Below are 21,836 nucleotides of genomic sequence, written 5' to 3'. Positions count from 1 at the left end.
GAATGAATGGTTAAACCACAGAGTACTGTGTGTTATCAACACCGCAGCAAGTAGGAGACAGATAGGAATAACAAATAACAGCAAGGATTTAAAAATGTAAGAGAAATGAAAGGACACTGGTATTTAGTGGCTTTGCATTATATTTCACCCCAACGGTGAGGAGGTTAAGGTGGTTCTGTTATGCAATAGGGGACATGGTTTTGGTCCACTTACTCCTTCAGACAAAAGATAAATCAGTTTCAAAAAGTGTGCAAGTCACTACAAACTTGTTAGAAATGATAACCTCTATCCTATAGTAAGACATTTATAATCTGATAAAAGTGGTTTCTCCCAGTAACACAATTCCCCATCCATAAGGCACCAGAGGCCACTAGATGGTTTAAGTCTGAAATTTATATGAATCATATGGTATGACCTTTGCAGTCACCAGCTTATACTGTAACTCAGTTGAACACGTATGGGAGATTTTGAGCACACAAATGTCATTTACAATGTGGGGTCTGGGATAAAATAAAATGAATCTCCAATACCCACCAGGATTTTTCCAGGGTTCTTTCACTGTAACTGTTAGTTCATTGTACTGTCTTTGAAGTCCAGATTTAGGTTTGAAAAAAAAGAAAAGAAAAAAAAAATAATAAATGTTCCATGTAGTAGAATTTTGAGTTCCCAATTTGTATTCAGCTATTAATGAATGGGACACATTAAAGAGGTGCCTGCATAACTTTTTTTACTACTGAACATAATAGCATTGAAGCTATAATAAAGTTATATGGATTTACTCTCCTGGATTTTTAATTCAAGGCTTTAAATTAGAGCCTCTAGCAATGAAATGATATAGTGCAAAAAGAAACTGTAACAGGACTGGGGCATAAGTACAAAGAAGAGTATGGCATAGCCAAGCAAACACTCATGCATGATTAATTTTCCCAGGCAGGTCAAGAAGATCTTTTTTTTAGTTAAAACCACTTTCAGTACCTTTTGTCATCATCCTTCCTTTCTACTCCACAACTTTCTTGTCTTTACAGTTCTTTGCTGATATTACTAGAGATGTGCAATCACATAAGTCTGATAAGAAGTTTTTTGTCCTACAACCTGGGCTATACAGATTTAACTATGTGATTATGTAAGTATTAATAGCTTTTTTAGTGAAGAAATCCATCTAAAATTAGACTGTTTTTGTCCCATGGTTTTGTAGAGAAAGGTGATCATTGCTAAATCACAATAGTTTTCTTTTGGTCAAGATTCTGGCAGTATGCCAGAAGTGTCTTTTTGCTGTTTAAATGTGTATTTTTTGGATGGTTTTAATATTTCTTTGGTCACATTCAATGCTTGCCAAGCTCTGGCCATTGAATAAATCACTTTTCACTTCATCTTCAGGCGAGTTCCACAGCTACACAGTCTAGACTAAGGTTAGAGAAATTTCAGCCATTTTCAGCAGCAGAGGAAAATCTACTAAAACGGAAGCCATAATACCTGGCCCAGAAGGATTTGTCCAATAATATAAGGTACAAGACAAGGAAATTGTGTTTGCTTTTCCTTTCACACACACACATTATTATTGCAATCTGTATCTCAATGTAATGATTTGTAAAAAAAAAGAAAAGGATTAAAGGGGGGGTATTCTTTTCATAGATGAGAGCAGGTTCACCCTGAGCACATGTGAAAGATGTGAAAGGGTCCAAAGAAGATATCTTTTGGTCACTACCCGGAGCTCGTGACCATAGGTGAGGGTGGGAACGTAGATCGACCAGTAAATCAGCACTTTTTTCAACTTTCTCTTTTCCACAATGGATCGGTGCAGTGTCTGCATCTCTGCAGCCGCAGCCCCAATCCATCTGTCTCTCCTGCTCCCTTCTCTTATCACAAGACCCTGAGATACTTATACTCCTCCACTTGGAACAGCAACTCAACCCTTTTCCAGCTGAGGACCATGGCCTCAGACTTAGAGGTGCTAATTCTCATGTCTGTAGCCTCACACTTGGCTGCGAATTGCTCCAATGCATGATGAAGGCCACGACCTGATGAAGCCAGCAAGACCACATCATTCGCAAAAAGCAGAGATGAGCTTCTCAGGCCAGCAAGGTGGCTATGCTTAGAAATTCTGTCCATAAAAATTATGAACAGAACCGACGACAAAGGGCAGCCTTGGCGGAGTCCAACCAGAGACAAGTCAACTTATTACTAGCAATGCAGACCAAACTCTCGTTGTAGTTGTACAGGGACTGAATGGCTCGCAACAATGGGCCAGACACCACATACTCCCAGAGCACCCCTCACAGGATGCCCGGAGGGACGTGTTTGAATTCCTTCTCCAGGTCCACGGAGCACGTGTAGGCTGGATGCAGACTCCCACACACTCAAATATCCTTGAGAGGATAAAGAGCTGATCCAGCATTCCATGACCAGGAAAAGCCACATTGTTCCTCTTGAATCCGAGGTTTGACTAACAGACAAACTCTCTGTCAAATTTAGCTGTGTAGCAGGCGAGAGATGGACCCAAAATGCAGGACTCAGAGACAGGATGAAGCTAGACTTTAGCTTTATTTGGTGATCAAAACAGGTTCACAAAGCTGGATGGGGACAGCAGCAAAAACTAGAACACTAACTTAAACAAGGATACAGACAGATGGGTGATCACACAGCAGGCAGGGAGCCAAAGACAACAATGTGACAAAAAACAAGGGAAAACAAACAATATATGCACACATGAGGTAACGAGATGAGAGTGGAAACATCCAGGGAGAACGGGTGAACAGAATTACACTAACAAGACAAGGGGAAGCAAGACTAAACACAACACACACAGAACAGGAGACTGGCAAAATAAAACAGGAAGTGACCTTATGTAACATATTCACAAACATGACACAACACTGAAGACTTGACAAAGGAGGGAGGAATACTGAGGGAGAACAGACTGAGCAACTGAAAACAAACTATATTGAACAAAACCTTATACAAGATATTACATAACCCCAAGCAAACCAAGAACCCATAACACACCTACAAAGCAAAACTCAATGTCCAAAAAAACTCCGAACACTGGGCAACTAGCCCAGGACCATGACACTCTCCTTTCCAGCACATAGAGCTTCCCGGGGAGGCTGAGAAGTGTGATCCCCCCGATAGTTGGAGCAAGATAGGCCACCCCAGTTTGCCAAACCAGAGGCACCACCAGATCTCAGCTAAGACAGCCCTACAACATCCAGAACCTTCAGGAGCTCAGGGCTAATCGAATCCACCCCATGGGCCCTGCCACCAAGGAATTGTTGAACTTCCTCAGTGACCTCACCTCCAGTGATAGGCGAGTCATCCCCCTCATCCCCAGACTCTGCTGCCTCTACAGAAGGCATGTAAGTGGGATTACGGAGGTCCTTGAAGTATTCCTTCCACCACCCAAATATAGCTTCAGTTGAAGTCAGTAGAACCCCACCCACACTATACATTGTGTGGATAGAACACCACTTTCCCCTCCTGAGTTGTCTGACAGTTTGCCAGAATCACTTCAAGGCAGTCTGAAAGTCTTTTTCCATGGCCTCACTGAACTCCTCCTACACCCAAGTTTTTGCTTCAGCCACCACCTGAGTGCACTCGTCAGCTGGCTCCCAGTCCCACAGGTTAACCAAGCCTAATAGGACTTGTCCGATAGGACCTCCGGTGTCCACCATCTGGTTTGGAGATTACCACAATGACTAGCACCAACCATCTAGCAGCCACAGCTGTATGCAGCAGCCTCAGCAATGGAGGTGCGGAATATGTTCCATTCAGACTCAATGTCCTCAGCTTCTGATGGAAATTCTGCTGGAGATGGGAGCTGAAGATCTCATGGACTGGGACCTCTGCCAGGCATTCCCAGCACACCCTCACTATTGCCTTGGGAGCCTGGCAATGTCTAAAAAAAACCAACCAAACAAAAGAAAACAAAAAAAATCCAAAACACTGCTACATCTATTGTACCCTACACCAAAATGTAGTTATAAACAGGAATGAATATAAACAGTAGTTGCAGAAATAAATGGATGTGTCTTCTGTGTCAGGTATATAACTTACTTATTAGTTATTCAGACATGGCACAACTTATCAGTGGATTAAGATGAACATTCTACTGAGTGAGTCACGCTGATATGCTTGTTAGCTCCCCCCCTGTCTGGAATGTCAAATTTAATGAATATTCAAAAGCCCAGTGGGTCCTTTTGTGAGTACTGCAAAGGGAAATGCTTCTAAAGGGGGAATTTTGCAGTCTGCATTAAGCAACATATGACCCATGTGTAAAAATATTTAGTCACATCTTGCCAAATGTTTCTCTGTATTCTAATGAGACGTAGCAAAGACCTGATTCCTATTGATCCACTGACAGGGTGTATTTAGCTCCATACCAGCAGGTAAAACTTCATTACTTTTACCAAGAAAATTAGTTTCTACTCATCATCCTTTACCAACTGGTGACTACAAACATAGGCTTTCACTTTTTAAAACTATCAAGGGAGGACAAATAAAGGCCCCATGTAAACAATATTTTCGGTATTATTATTATTATTATAGACACTGAAAAACTGGAATGTTAAAAGAACAATGTTGAATGTGACCTTAAATAGTATCCTTGTACTACTAAAGTACTTTTTCCATTATAATCATTTATAAATGCTTCTATCTGGTACCTGTATTATACACTAATATTCACTTGATGAACCACACTCTAGCTCCTTCAAAGTGTATTTGCTGCTGGCTTTTTTGTGTCATTCAAGTCCTATCAGGTTACTGCTCTTCAGCTGCGAATTACATTGAATAGGCTTTATTAACATTTTCTCTTTCAGTGCTTGACACTTTAGTTTGACCTTACTTTTGCTCCTATTAACAACTCACCTGCCATTGTTAAGTTAACCGATGCTTAGACAAGTTTGTGACCTGGCATTGGCCAAATGGTTATAAGTCACACACAACACTGTTGTAGACTATTGTGCAGCACTGTGTTGTGTGCTGCATATCAGACATCTTGTGCACCAACTGGGAGATCAGAGTACACACTATATACCTGAGTATCAGTGTATTCTGCATGACAAAGCACTCAAATACTTATTGCTAGAGGGCTACCCATGTTGGCTATTACATGGATACTAGTAATTTAAATTTTTAAAGTACATTTTTCCAGATTGGACTGAAAAAATAACCAATTTCACCAAAATTCAATGTATGATTTAATGCAAAATGATCATCTTAATTTGAGGAATTGTCTATAATATAAAACAAGGAATAAAGAATATTTATATATATTGTCTCATAATTAAACTAGTCATACACTTTTGAATTAAATCAATAACTATGCACAAAAAAAAAAAAAAAATCAATGTGGTTAGAAAAACCACAGAAAACTTTTTTTGACTGCCTTTACAGAAACTTTACTCTGCTTGCCTTTTCAGAGGCAAAGCTTTAGATGACCTTCTTATTAAAGTCAGGCATGTCTCTGACGAGTTTCTACTCCATGGAGAGCGCAGCCAGAGCATTAAGACGATCCTGTGTCATGGTGTTTCTCAGGAAGGTCTTGATCCTCTTCAAAGCAGAAAAGTACCTCTCGGATTCAGCTGTTGTCATGCGTGTGGTGAGGAGAATCTTGAGAAGACCGAATGTCTCTGTGAAAGTGTTCTGTAGGTTGTTCTCCATGAAAAACTGATACAGAGGCATGGCAACACTGCAACTCTTGATTTCACTATGTTGTGAAAGCAACTCTCCATGCTGAACGAAGAACCTTGGCATGCTTCAGGACTGTGTCACACACCTATGAAAAATACACCATAAGCTTAAATATGTATTAACGCTGTTTGGATGGAAGGAATTCTAACTGAACACATGCTCATATCCTAGCCAAGTCTATGAGTGCTAAGGTTTAAACACCATTATCCCTAACTGCACTTTATAGCATGCCACTGTTTTTTTTTTTTTTTAACCTTTAATTCCATATTGATTTCACTAATAAATCAAAGACTACAGGGTCATTATATTAACTAAACCATTTTTCTATTAAATCCTAGGATATATTGTACACAGAATATCTATCTTGAGTATGAAAATGAACAAATAATGATATTGCTTGAGACAGCTCGCTCATAAATCTGAATTCTACAGAATGAACAAATATTTTTGTTGCTGTTGTTTTGTTTTTTTCAGCAACGCATCATCACAGCTTATCTTAGCTGGCAGCTCCAAAGTGATGTGCAACATGTGACTCCCAGTATGTATGCAGTTTAATCTTTAATTACAAAGTGTGTTTAAAAACTGCTTTAGTTAACATTATTGCTATCCACATCTGAATATCCTTGGATTTTCAAATACTGAAAACAATATACTGTGATGTGCTCTTTAATAACTTTGACTTTTGCTTTGATTCAAGCTTTAACAGACTGCTGGAAATGAAAAACTAATTTTTCTAAAAACAGCAGTTTAGTGTTAGCCTATATTAAATATTGTAATTTACCTGATCGTCAGCATGCTGTCTTTTAACCGGTGGACCAGTACATTAATGAAGACATGGTTGGTGTTCCTGTTCTGTAGCTGGTTGAATGCATGAACAGGCATGAACTTAAGGAACAATGACAAGGAAAAAAAAAAAAAAAATCAAGCATCCTCACAAAGTCTTCAGTCTCTGCCTCTCACAGTGTCTGATCATCTGGAAACACTCTTTCAGGTCATCCTTCAGCCCATACACAGTGTTTACAACACGACTGTGGAGCTTCCACTGTGTTGAAGAGGCTTTGGTGAATCTATGGGCAACTACTGAGTAAAAAACAGCAATTAACTTGGTTGCAGGAAAAAGAATGCAGGAAACCAAGGTTGTAAATATATGTTCCAATCATGGGAATGTGCAATGTTGCTTGATGCATGATAAGGTCCTGTTGATGTGCATAGCATTGGACGAAGTGAGCATTTTCATAGATATCCATTAGACATCCAATGGCTCCCCTCATTACAGTTGCCCTGTCAAGCTTGTGCTATGAGTTTGACCTTGTGTTCATTTGGGAGTACTGTACTCAAGCTCTCCAGAACTGCAGTAAAGTTAGAGTTGGCAGTTGTGGTCTGGATGATAATGAACTCAGAAAACTTCTCCTAGATATTACAGTTGGCACAGATGAAATAGAGCACAAAAAACAACCAGCAGTGGATGTCTGCTTGAATGGTGATAAAATCAGAGCTCTTCATTTCCTCCATAATGTTATTCTTTAACACTTTGGGTTCAACACTGGGAGGGTTAGAAGACACAACATGCTCTACATATCTCAGCTACTGCAGTGGAATAGCATAAAAGTTGCTCACCAATTACACTGACTCAAGCAAGTCAACCAGTTCATCACATTTTATAACAGACAGCAGTTTTCATTCATTATTATGATATAGTATTTGTGGACATACTGGCCTATCATAAATTATGCCTATAACCAACAACATGTTGTTTACCAGCTCATTCAAAAATTTCCATTTGTTAGGTTGGGGTCTCATAGAAGCAGCATTCTTGATCACTATTGTCATATAGTAATAGATAACTGTCTTTAGTTTATCTGAGGTTCACTTGGTGCAATAAAATAATTCCATCTATAGTGAATGTACTCAGATAGCAAAGATAGCAAAGTGAGTGTGGAGCGGATCCACCCTGGGGTCTTTTGCTATCTGGGTAGGCTGTCAGGCATGTTAACCTCAGCTGTCGATGTGGGTGAGAAGCATCTACCTTTATTTAGTCTGGAGGAGGCTGTAAAACTTTATGAAAGGAGTCTGATGTGAGTCGGTGTGTTAGTAAAGCTCACTTATGACTGATGACATCGATACTGAGGGGAATTGTTGATAATATCCTAAACTTTTCTGCAGGTAAGCGCAGAGGTTTTTGCCGCTGTTAGCATCTGTTTGTGACTGTTAGCCAGTGTTAGTGAAAACTGTTTTTGAAATGGATCTAACTTTGTTGAACTTTGACACTTAGTGAATAAATTCTCTGTAAGAATGTGATAAACTGGCATGTTAGTTTAGTTATTTAGTCAGCTCTTGTCAGCTGGCCAGAGATGGGAGGGTCGCATGTCTAATCTGATGACAATGAGTAATTGAAACAATATTGGGAGTAAATAAGCATGTTTATGTACGTTTCCGTGTGTTAGAGCCATGACTTCAGGAGATGATGTCACGATGAGGGGCTGTGTGCGGCGGGAGAGGACCCAAATGCAGGACTGACACAGACGTAAACTAAAACTGGTTTATTCTCAAAAATACAAAATACAAAAACTCGAAATCTCAACCAAGGCACAAAACAAACCGGAAGCCTGGGAGAACACGAAAAACAAAACACACAGCTTAAGGGGAACACTGGGGGGGAAACAATGACGACGACGCAACAACTAACAAAGGCAGACTAAGGGTTTAAATACACACAGGGGAATTAGGGCAAGTGGAAACAACAGGGGACGACAGGTGAACCAAATGAACCTAATAACAAAGGGGAAGCAAAACTAGATACAAAACACAGGGAACACGAGATTGTCAAAATAAAACAGGAAGTGACCTAACCACAAACATGCTGACTTAACAGACTGACAAAGGGAGTGAGAACATGACCAACTAAACCAGACCTGGGACAAAGGAGAGACACTAAGAAACACAGAGAACTAAACCAAAGGGAACCTAAATACAAGAGGGTCATGACTTACACACATGGGAGTACAGAAAACCAGAACATGAAAAACCAAAACAGAAAACAAAGAAACTAAGATTCAAATACTAAACTATAACCAAAACTAGAAATAGAACAGAACTTCACAAATAGAAACCAAAACACTGGGCCACCAGCCCAGGATCATGACAGATGATGCTTGTGGTGAGGACAAAAAGGATGATATTTTATTAAGATGCCGGCGGCGTTGTATCTTTCCTTTGCATTTTTGCTTCTTTGGTGAAGGAGACCACTTCTCCAATGATAAAACATACAGTAGGTATGATCCTTCATATCTTGAGTCTGAATGTGCAGGCATGAATTTCAATGTCCCTCCATGGCACATGAATGCCTGAAGTTCTCTTTTCCTCCACTTTTGGCTACATACAGTATGCGGCCAGTCTGTAGCCACATATCTAAAATGGAATTAGTCGGAAGGGAGATGTCCTTCCCGGCCACTGTATTCAAATATAGCGGAGGAATATTGCAGCTCCCACAAACGCATGCCCACTCCTATGTATTTTTAATGGATTTATTCTAAGTTTATGAGAATGCATCAATTTGTTGGAAAATGTAATTACACACTAATCTATGTATATTTATGAGTACTTATTTATTTATGAGTATTTATTAGTTTTTTTTTATTAAGTAACCTAAAAAAACTTACTAAACAACCAAAGTGCCGCATACTTAAATTTGACTTAACAAATATGGAAATCTGGATATTTTGTACGAAGAACAGAGGAGTAAATCTGTCCAAAACCGATGCAACACTTTATCCACAGACCTTCTCTTTATTACGTCAAGTCAAGTTAGACTGGAAAAAATATAATTTCCTAATACCTACTTTCAGATTAGAGCAGTGTTGCAAATTTTTTTAATACATTTTAAGCAGGTTTTAGTTAGCAAACAAATGAATAAATAATAATAAATATGGTTACCTTGAATTGAAAGTCAGCCACTGTAAGTTTGAGATATGCAAAGCAATATGTGGCAGTGTTTGAGGAGCGAGAGAACAGAAGTGTGAGAGAAGAAGGCAAAAGAGAAAGCAGCTGCATTATTTTGGCCCTTTGAAAGTAAACAGCACGCAACATGACCATGATGCAACAGCAGGAAACAAGAGGGTCACCATATCACTTGAAGTGTTTCTACCAGTCAAAGACAAAGACAGGCCCTCTGGTGCACCATAGCACACCTTTAATCTCTTCAAGGTATTTTTCAGACTTTTTAGAACAAACAGACACTGATAAAGAAAAATACAGAAGGTACCAGAGAGAATGGAAGAAAGCTGCACTGCAAAGCAGTTTTTAATTCAACTTCTGAATTTGCTACAGGTGGGAGGATGAGATTCATGCACGGAGGGACACAAATTATTTATTTAGAGTTGATTATAGTCATTAATATAGTAAGAGAGGAGAGAAAGCGACAGAGAGAGATAAATGAGTGCCATTTGTTATCTGCATTAATCAACACGATCTCTGGTGTCAAGGCTGTGGGATGGAGGGAAGATGAAGTGGTAGAAGTGCTGATGAAAAGACATGCAAAGGTTGTGCCACACAGCTGTACATATTTCTTTATAATTTAAAGCTTCAAATACAACCAAACAGCTACTGCCAGCCTTAACACAATTACTGATATTAGTAGCTTGGGGCATCCTATCAGTGAAAACAGAACTCATTATTCAGTAAACAGTACATAACTAATATACCCTACACTTTATACTCAGCAAAAGATCAACTGATTCTTCTCTTCTGCATCATATAAATAAAGAATTTTCAAAAAAAAATGTCATTATTCTCTTTTTTTTGTTTTGGTTGGTCCCTTTATAAAATTATGATGTGTATAGTAAAGGCGTCACAGTGAGTCGTGCATCAGGCTCTTTTGAAGAATTATGTGTAAATCAAATATGATCTATGAATTATGTGTTCATCACTTTAATAAGACACAGATCAAGGTGAATATGGCATAGGTGTGAAGTTGAAATATGATTCCCAGGGTCACAGAGAGTTTCACACTGACACACATAGTGTGAAGAATTACAATAACAATTAACTGACAGCTACCTTAACATAAACAGAGCTAAGGTTTCATTAAAAAAAGGTGTGTAACACTTACACACTCGAGTTACAAACTTATATCATTTTCATGCCATTTAACTTTATAATATTTCATGGAGGACTCTCTTTATAATGGTTTCATGTTGTATTCAAGTGCAGGACCAGTTATTCTTTGAGAAACCTCTACTGCTGACTTTAAATGCACATGTTCATATAGATATACTTTAATTTAAAAGAAAAGACTGTGTCTTATTTTTCATTAGTTGTTCTGTACTCGGCAGTAGACCCATATGAAACAATGTTAGAGAAACTCTTGCAGTGCAATTGGGCATCTAGATTATAACACTAACCAGTTAAACATAAGGACCTGGGGCCTCTATTATAAAACTGACTCACAATCAACTTTGAAGCAGAAAACCTTATATAAACAACTGTTTATAAAAATGTACTTTAATATAGAATTATCTTTTGCATAGAAATGTGACCCTCTCGCTGGTTTTATAGGAGAACTCCTGTTTGGGACACATATGTGCACAAGTCTGGGGTGGACTTTGTAAAAAAATTATTTTAATTAAAAACAGAATACAACAGAGTGCCCATTTAGATAGCAGTAACCATGGCTGGCCTGGCTTTATTGGATCATTGATCTCATCTTCCCAAATGTTTGCTTTTCTCTTTGGGGCCATGGCTACTCTTGATTAAATCCTTGTTCGTGCTGTATAGGATTAAATCAGAAGATCACTTCTGATAAATCAGAAAAAACAAACAAAAAAATAAAAACAAGGGGAAAAAATGGTAAACTAGTAACTCGTTTAGCAGAACATGGCGAGTCCCTTTCTACAGAAATGTATGTTTCTTGTGCTTTTTTCTCACATTAAAACTCACATCTACAAATATGTATACATGTTAACATACATGTTAACTGTTTTGTAGTATTTACACTTATTCAAAATCCCTTAAAAAATCTGCCTGTTGCCTTATACTATACATAACAATGTTAATATAATTACATATTGCCCAACAGGATGTTGGTGTTCAAAACAGAATAGAAGTCTTGATGAAATTTTGAATATTGTATTCCTGTTGACTAAAATGCACGAAGTTTTGCAAAAAAACAAAATGCTTTTGATAATATATGTCTAACCAAAGGAACAAAGAAGGCATGTTTTTTAGTAAGGTGATGGCACATTTAAGAATGAAAGCCATAGCCATGTCATTGTTCAGAAACACATCAGTTCTGTTAGAAATTATTTTGTCCAGATGGAGAAATGTGTGCTAAGGAAAACTGAATAAAGAAATACTTGCAATTACATCCCAAGCCTACAAACACATATAACACACATCAATTTTTAATTATTGCCTAAAGGGATACTTTTTTCATTTGGTTTATGCCACCAAGCAGCTTTTTGTTGATATTTTAATGTCCTGTTATTAAACACAAATAAGAAATGTTTATTGTTTATGGCTGTATAACTCCTTCCAGTGCATAAACAGTAAAATAATCTTGTATCTTTTACAATGTTCTCTTCAAGGCATAGTTTATCAGAGAAAACATTTTCCAGTACCCATAATGTTGTAGCTACATAACATGGACAAAATAAAAAAGCATGCCATATAATATAATGCATCCCAATAAAACAGCGCTACACACTATTAGATGGGACTATTTTTTCCTCTCTCCCTCAGAAAGGGTCTTACAGTTTTTACTATATGCCCATCAGGCAGTTAGTGAGGCAGTGAGTCTGTGTTTTGCAGATATCATTATAGTTTCCTGTTATTTTTTAAATGTCTACTATACTTGAGTAAACAAAATCACAAAATATGTCATTACAGTGCTGACTTTTCTTTAAAATCTCCACTGTGATAATCAGCACTCCCCAGATAGCATCTGGAGGGGATAGCACCCCTCAGATAGCATCATAAGCTGTTTGAAGTTTTCATTTAGTGCAAATACTATGTAGGCAATGGCTTATGAAACGCAGTTTGCGATCACAGCACTAGCAATAGTAGTGTTGTACATGTAGACAACAGTTTAAATTGTTTTGATTACTAAGTGTCTTTATTAAGTTGCAAAAATGTCTCTAAGTTATTATAATGGGAAAAAAAAAATCACCATCTATTCAAGACATCTTTATTGAGTGCTGGAAACATTATTGAAGGCTGCAATGCTGGAAGCAAGGAGAGAAGCCTCATGCTTACAGTACAACATAGCTGTTATTTTATTATTGTGTCCAACCACCAACAGCATGAAGGCCATAATTCACTGGTGCAGAAGAATGACTTCATATGGTCCATTAAGTCCATTCCTCAGGGCATGCCTACACATATGAGCAAGTTACGAAAACAATATTTGCCATATTGCAGCCCAAACTGTATGCAGACAATTACACTTTGTGCAATTAAAGTGCAATCAAAAGGATAAATGACAACAATGCCAGTAAATCCATGCCTTTATTGAGTCCTTGATGGCCCCTTTAGTGTATTACAGTTTGTTAATGTGCTGCTCTATGTATTTTTAATTGCCTCATTATAACCACTGATTTGATCTTCGAGCTGCAGCATAAAATGAGGAAGACGTGCTGTCTGAACTTTGCTGGTTGGGTGAGGGAAAGTCATATGCAGAAATAAAGTATTTGGTATCTTTGTATTTCTCATCCAGCCAAGCCAGGAAGATCTCTCTTCAGCTGATAATATGATCCCTGCTTAATATGATTGTTATGTACGTCATTTGTTTCTCAGAGGGGGATTTGAAAAGATGTAGATTTATAATTAGACTGTGTGTAATGGAACAATTAAATTTTATGCAAGGCTTTGCAAGTTCTCATTCCACACACTAATCAGAAACCAATTTTAGCTGGCATTCAACTGTTTAACTGCCATGGAAACACCATGTTACTAAAGAATGAATGAAAGCTTCTTTTTTTTTTTTTTTTTGCCCAATAATGCAGAGCTAAGTGCAACAACGCATAAAAAAAAAGTTACTTTCTCTTTCAAAATTCACCCCAATTTTACTACAAATCATTAATTATCATTAATATTCTTTATGGTCTTTGCCTTTTAGCCCTCTAATTTTACTGCTTTGATAAGCCACTTTTTGAGCTACTTCAGCCAAATGCCAGAGTGATTCTGGTAAGATAAAAGGGAACATAATTAGTATAAGAACTTAAAGATAATGACGTGATAAGTGCAAGTCTCAGTTTAGAAGGAGGTCAGCTGGGAAATCTTTGGTTTAATATGAACTGAAGTCTGTGCATGTCTAAAACTTAAAAGGTAAAAATGACACGAGAAAAGGGAAGGAGAACAGCAACAGAAAGAGGAATGTGTGCGTGAATGAAAGGCTGCAAAGGGAAAGGGAAAGAAATGAGTTTGATGTTGAAAGTCACTTCTAAAGTTTTTGAAGTAACATCTCCCATTCTGAGAAGTTGCTACCATTTAAATGGTACCATCAAATGGTAGCAACTTTTCACCAGCAGAACTGTTTTTTCTTTTTTAAATGTGATCTCTCTAAATCTTGATTAATTTTTCTTTTCACAAGACTGATTGTGAATAAATAACAATATTGGTAATAGCACTCTATTGATAGTAATTATAAATAACATCTTTAATAATATATATAATATAATATAATATGCCTTTCGATATGTCCAGCCCACCTAATAGTAACAGATCTTTAGTAAAACAAAAATTAAACTAAATATGTATTCTTCTTTTGGCTGCCCCCCTTATGGGTTGCCACAGTGGATCTGCCTCAGTCTCACCAACCCTCTGTGGAGCCTCATGTACTCATTTTTGTCTTGTTTTTCCTCATCACTCCCCATGAAAATCTTAACATCTTCAGCTCTGCCACCTCCAGCTGGGCCTCCTGTCTTTTTGTTAGTGCCACTGTCTCCAAACCTTACAACATGGGAGGTCTCACTACCATCTTGCAAATTTTCCCAGTCACTTTTGCTCTTAGGATAACAGCAAAGGTTGATAATTAAGTGTGTGTGTGTGTGTGTGTGTGTGTGTGTGTGTGTGTGTGTGTGTGTGTGTGTGTGTGTGTGTGTGTGTGTGTGTGTGTGTGTGTGCGTCTCTGTGTGTGTGTCTAAAAAAATAGAAATAGAGGCATGCATCCACAATGGTAATGAGTACTACCAGTACCTCTGCAGCTTAGCGAAACAGAGCTTTTATTATCAGCAAAACACATGTAGAAAAATGAAAAGTCAATAACCAGAACCTAAATGCATACCCACATAAGTTGTAATGACTGCTAGCTTTGCAAACAGACAGACACACAGGTAAATTGACAGGGAATGGGAAATCGACTGTGAACAATAACTGAGCTGGCCAGTTTATGTAGTTCTCAATATTATATTCTTTGGTATTCCAAATACATTGTTTTACTTGTGTTTAAGGTTTGATTAACAGACATTTAAGAGCGATGCATAATATTTCAGAGATTAATGAAAGTTGTAAATTGTAATTGTCGTACACGTGAACAAAAAGTGACTTCCAGGCATGCATGAGTTTAGAATAACTCCTTTACTTGTTTCCTTTTGTTCAGGAAACAGAAACAAGCTGCCTGCAGAGTGCAGCTTGGCTGCATTCCTAAGGCTGTGTACCAAATGACACACACTTCATGAACATTTTGAAAGCTGTATGAATCATAAAATGTCCTCTTATACTAGATCCTTCCAAACACATTCACACTGACAATATTCTGCCCACTTACAAAACTTGGAAAATAAAGTAGCAGGAACCAGGTGATAACACTACTGATTTTCCTTATTACTGAATTACTAGGTGGAGCCCTATTTGGCACAATATGTCATGTACATTTTTTAAATTTCCAAAACTCCAACATGAACATTATACATACATTCCTGGTAGTGCATTGGTCTAACATATTCATTATTCACCTGTCTCCCAATATTTATACACATTTTCACAATTTTTGCTAATTGGAAATACAAAAACACAAGCCCATTAGTACAGCGTGGGCACACTCTGCGGGCCCCTCCTCCCCTCCCTCCTTATCCCACTCAAAGAAAGCCTAAGCTGCCCAAAGTGCCTGTGTGAGCTTTACTCATGCAGACCATAATTAAAATGAACCTACTGTCTGTCAGACTGCAAATGACCAAGATAATAATAACAGTAATAAGCCCAAACAATAAAAATAATAAGACTGGGAGGTGGGATGTCCATTAATGTGTATTAACATGCCTAGTAGAACTATGAGTCGCACATAACCTCCACTGTGGGGTAATTAAAAGATTTGGTTCTACATAATATATATAATAATGTGAGCATAATTTTTGTCTTCTTTTTTTTGCAATAGACCAACTACATCCAATTTATCTTCTTTATAGTAAAGTAATTTACACATTCTCAAGTTAGCTCAACCACTCAGAATATACTCAGATATATATATCACACTGCACACCTACTTTCATGCAACAAATGCTGTTTAGATACCACTTCACAGCCTCTAATGCTGGGACATCATCACCTAGGTGGGTGAAAGGGTATGGCTTCAGAACTCCAAGTTCACTCATCATCTTTATGGTTGGCCATTGAGAAGACAGAGATGACAGGTTCTCACTCACATTAACGAGCTGACAGCAACACGGTGGATGAGAGGGGATGGAGGGATGAAAGACAGAGAGCAATAAAACTGAGATGAGAAGCCCAAGGCCAACAAATGTACTCAGATCTTCTCAATCAAAAGATGAGCCCTCAGGAGGACCTAAGTGAAAGGCAGAAGAAGGTCTATGTGTTTTGTACAGTATTTGTCATTTAAATATTTTTTTAACCATCAATCACAGTACAGAGTAAAAAGATCAAGATCAGAGTTTTTGTTTTTTGTCTGGAGGTGATATTTTGGTGACATATATAGTAAGTGATGTTGCTTAATAATCATATTTACTGTATCAGACCTTTAATATAACATATGGGCAGTCACCTTTTCATTTTAAAGATTTGGAGCCTTGTTTTTGCTTTTTCTTATTCCTCTTCTTCTGTTCAGCTCAAATTGGAACTAATTTTACAATCCAGTATGTAATGGGGTGTCAGTGCACTTGTGTCTTGATATTAATGCACTACTCCAAACATTTGTGGCCATTTTACCTTTCCATACCACTAACCATGATGAGCTTGTACCTCTTGTACAAGCTAAAGCAAGCTGTTCCTCTGGTGAGTTTCAGTGATGAATACTAATGAGCAGGTTACTGAAGTGGAACTTTTCTGCTTCAGATGTGGCACGTTACTGGTGATGGAAAATAACTGCCTTACTTTGAGGATTGCTGAGAATCCGTATGAAGATAGCAATGAGAAAATGAGGATAGAGAGCAGGAGTGTTTGGTTTTTCTGTTTGTGTGTTTTGTGTTAATTCTGGTGCTGAGTCAGCACAGAAGCAACAGCAGGAAGAGACCAAAGGATTTTTGCTGCCAGACAGAAGAAACTCCTCAAGAGGATTCATTCTGTCCCCCTTAATGTGGTCAGGAAGTCTGTGAGCACTTTACAGTGTGAACATATGCATGCCTTTTTATTTTTATTTATTTACTTAATTTTTTGTCTGTCATTTAGTTACTGATGGAACTCGTACTTGCATGCTCCCTGTGTCTAAAGAGTCTAAGCTCTAAGCTGTAGCTTCTGTTTAACTGTGAGTGTGTAACAGATAGTAAGGGTTTGTGTAACCGCAAGCTATTTGGCGGTTTGTTACCAACCCATTTTTCTCCTCAAAGGAATCATATGTCTGACTAAACAAGTCAGTGCTCTTTATGTCATCCTGATACAGCCTGATTAGGTTGGTTGTAGTGGGCTATCTAGCTGTTTAGTTTTAAAAGTGCCAGATTCTTTTGACTGCAAGATAAACACACAGATACTCATTCAGACACACATAAGCATTAAATGCTTTTCTTAGTGAGGAAGGCAGCTTTAGGGGGAGTTTTCACAGGAGGAGGTGAGCTGTCAGGAATTCCAAGCCCTTGAAGTGTCAGAAATGGAAAGTCTGTGTATAAAGATACTGCAAGTGCCTGGCCAACCTACAGGAGATGAATATCTATCTACGCTGCATTAACATCAAACGGAAGCCTTTAGAAGGGAGGCTTCTATCTTCTTCTATCTCAAAATACCATTCATGTTGACTGTCAGACTGCAAATGCTACAAGCCAATGATGTTTCACCACCAACCACCTAAAGTCAGGTCTAGATTGTCATCATAGACGCATAAAGTTTTCTTTGGTTCCACCCCTCACTCTTCACATCTGGTTTTAAAAACACCAAGAACTGTGAAATGGGAAAGATACTTTAATTTTTTGAAAATTAATAAATAAATATCAATCCAAGTGTGTTTTTCATGTCCCAGAACCATATAACAAAAATAATTGAATCCAAAAAAGTGAAGACATTGTAAAATATAGAATAAGGCCAAGATTTGCAAACCATTAAAACTCTACAGGTATGCAAATTTATCAGACCAGGGCCTTCTTTAATCTATTTTTAATGTAACCATGTGCCAAATATTTTCAGCAGGCAACTGCAGAAGCAGGTTTAGCTTTCACTAGAGGTGGGAAGTAGAATTAAGTAGAATTTTGAGGTATCTGTATTTATTTTTCTGACAACTTTTTACTTTTACTCCCTACAGTTTTAAGCAAATATCTGTACTTTCTATTAACATTGTCAAAACAGACTCGTTACTTTAGGTCTAGCACATTTGAGGGGAGTTATTATTTCACATCACTGCACCTTCAAACATCAAACCGATCTGAGCCTAAATGGAGGGAATGATAACACATAAAAGATGGATATTGGTATATCATTCACCTGGGCTTATCGCATACAAATAAATGAAAAAGGCAAAACCATATCATTTATGCATCATTTATAGCACTGTACTCAGGGGTTACAGTGGGCCGGAACGATCAGGCACAGCGTTTGTGGTGCAGATGTCTGTAAGTTGTGGTCACGGTAATTCAGTATCTAGCTAGCGCTACAGAGGGACCATAAAGGGAATAAGGTGTTGTGGCATGTAATTTCAAATACAACGTTTCTATCAGCTGAACAAATATCAGCAAACACACAAATGGTTTGTGTGCAGTCTGTCACACAGTGTGTCTGCTAAAGGTCCAACTGCTGTATTTCCAGGGAGAGAAAAGAGTGAGAGAGAAGTTCACTCAGAGAAAGATGTAAGAAAGAGGACAGGAGAGGAAGAAGAGAGGTTAGATTTAAAGGTAAGGACTGCTCAGTGACATTTGATAAACTGGATATTTATATGATGTGAAGTTATGTTTTTTCATATTGTGAAATGCCCTGTAAAACAAACGGAGGTATACTAACTGTGTTATTCAAAGGTTGCATGACAATACTGCAGTTTAGTGCAGGATTAACAGGCCAGCTTGTCATACTGTGGTGAATTTACAGTAAAGCACAGCAGCAGTGGTGTTCATGGTCAGAGTTAGGTTACATCAAGTGTATCAGAGATGAGTCTGAATTTAAACTCATGATGCTTAGATTCATTCACTGAATTCAACCTTTATTCCAACTGTGTACAGTCAGTATAAAGACAGTATAAACCATATAGTGTCAGCGTAGGAGATGTAAGTCGGCTAAGATAGCTCATGGAACATCTGCTTACATTTTGTGGAATTCAGTTGTGTAAATCCACAAAGAGCAGTAAACATCAGAGCAGCAGCAGCTGATCACAGCCTTCACACAAAGAAAATTTACTGGAGCTCACAATAAAAATTGTTGTGAGTTTTGATTCTTTTCCCCATCCTGAGCCACTACAACTGATTTCTCTCCACCTGCCGAATCCCACTTTAACTCCTGACTGTACTCATTTTTCTGTTTAGGTGATGAGGCAGTCATCCATCTACATTATAGGCAAGAGCAAATAGAACTTTTTTCTTTTAAATTCTCCTTCTTTTTCCTCTGCTCATGTCATACATAACAGTGTTCAAGCTGAGTACATTCATTAGAATTAGAATTTAGATTGAAACGTCCTTCAAAGAGCTACTTTTACTTTCTTAAATTGAGTACACTTCACAGTCTTTACTTTTTCACTTTTACTTGAGTAAAGAAGTTGAATCAGTTCTTCAGCTTTACCAGAGTATTTTTAATACAAGTATCTTTACTTCTACGTAGTTAAGTAAATAATGTCTGTACTTTTACCACCAGTGCTTTTACCACAGAATATGCAGTTGTAAACGGTGCAGTAGGCACTTTGACATTGTCCTGCTAATAATAGGCCTTCCTGGAAATCTGGCCTTCTAATCATCTGAATGGTAGCACATGTTGGTCCAAATCTCATAGACTCTATACTGCCAAAAGTTATTTGCCTCGTCTGCCTTCCCACATATATGAATTTGGGTGGTATCCTATCACACTATCACAGTAAAATTGACTGAGCTCCTGAGAGTGACCCATTCATTCACAGATGTTTGTAGAAGCAGGCTGCATGCCTAGGTGCTTGGTTTTATACACCTGTGGCCAGGGAAGTGATTGGAACACCTGAATTCAATTGTCTGGATGGACGAGTGAATACTTTTGGCAATATAGTGTATAGTGTATATCATTCAGCATTAATAGTGCCTTGACGGTCAAGCGAGTTGCTCATGCCACGTGCACATAATTCAGGTGAGAATGCAACATCCAGGTTTTAATTCTTCAGACCACGAGAAAATTTTCCACTTTGCCTCAGTTTATATTAAATTAGCTAATACTCCAGAAAACATAGCTTTCTAGAAATTGTTTACAAATGTATTTATGTTTTTTTTACTTGTTTGTATGTTTTTGTTTTTTAACATTTGAAGTTTCAGGGATGAACTGTGTTCACTGCTAATATTTATTCTTTTCAGAAGTGATCCTTATCCCACGGAGTGATTTCCACTCAATAATCATATCTGTTTTTAATGCAGCTTTGCAGAAGGTCCAGAAGACAATATCACTATTTCTTTTCAGCCTTGTCCCTAAAGAAACTTCTCTTTATTCTCTGAATCATTTAATGATATTATGTACAATGGCTGATGAAACTCGCAGATTTTTGTATTTAAACAAATGCAATGCATCCACATTTTTCACACGTCAGCTGCACACTGCATGAGCATGAAATTACTGCCAGTCACATGCTACATCAGATTATGTCTTTGAATGCATCAGTACACAGCCAGTTTCATATAAACAAATCAGACTAAATTACAGGCACGGAAGAGGGGCACGTATGCTTATTCTTGTTTATTATTCTTGTTTTAGGAGATAAAAATGCCATGGGGTAAAGCCATTGGGAACTCATTTTGGGTCAATATTAAAATGAAAGTGACAAAAAACATAATGAAAGGCTGGGGAAGTTATATGGCAAGCACTTAAAAGCAAGATAAGTAAGCTGCTAGGCAGCACGAATTTCAGCCAGACTTTTCCTTTTAAAAGCATCAGCATGACAAACGTTGGAGATCAATTATCTAACAAGCCATCAACACTTTCATGTGTGCAGACCATTTTTTAAATATGTATTTATTTATATATTTAGATTTTTCTCACATGGAGTCTGCAGCAGGACTGTGCTGTATGATCCACACATGGCAAGTGTTTCTAAGTATGCTGCTGTTTTTCGTTTAATTATTTTAAAGACATTACATTGACCTTGACCTCTCTACAGTGGTCAGCCACAGAAAGAAAAATATGACATACAGACCAGAAAATGAATTAAAAAGACATATTTGTCACAAAGTTTATCTTTCTGTATTAACTTATTGGTTTATGGTTATGGTCTTCCACATCTTTTCATTCATGACCTTTTTAGTAAGCCCTATCTAAAATATGCCATATAGACTATATGTCCTTTGAGTGCTCTATTCTGTAGGACATTGTGCCTTCACTAACCCAATAAGAGCTTGGAAAGATGATATAGTCAAGACAAAAGCCCAAAACCCCAGCTCTCAGCCTCAGTGAAATACACTAATGGAAACATATAGCTTTCAGTTTGCTAAACAGAAAGCAGTGGACTGTATTTTGGAATTCAAGCACGAACAATGTAAAATATGTAACTGTCTTAGAGAAATGTTGTGGTCTGGAGGTTGCTTAAAGAGACAATTTTGTATCTGTGGATGTGTCTTTGGTGTGTG

At 37.8% G+C, this 21,836-nt stretch overlaps 1 protein-coding gene across 3 annotated transcripts in view; it reads right to left on the bottom strand.

Moving 5' to 3' along the window:
- The window catches only part of sgcz (sarcoglycan zeta), a 180,922-nt gene that overhangs the window by 65,854 nt on the left and 93,232 nt on the right, over positions 1 to 21,836 (bottom strand). The gene's annotated exons all lie outside the window — the stretch shown is intronic.

The sequence above is a fragment of the Archocentrus centrarchus genome, chromosome 1, assembly GCF_007364275.1.
Source record: "Archocentrus centrarchus isolate MPI-CPG fArcCen1 chromosome 1, fArcCen1, whole genome shotgun sequence".
Lineage (NCBI taxonomy): Eukaryota > Metazoa > Chordata > Actinopteri > Cichliformes > Cichlidae > Archocentrus > Archocentrus centrarchus.
Note: the sequence above shows the minus strand (reverse complement) of the source record. Positions and strands in the feature narration are given on the sequence as shown.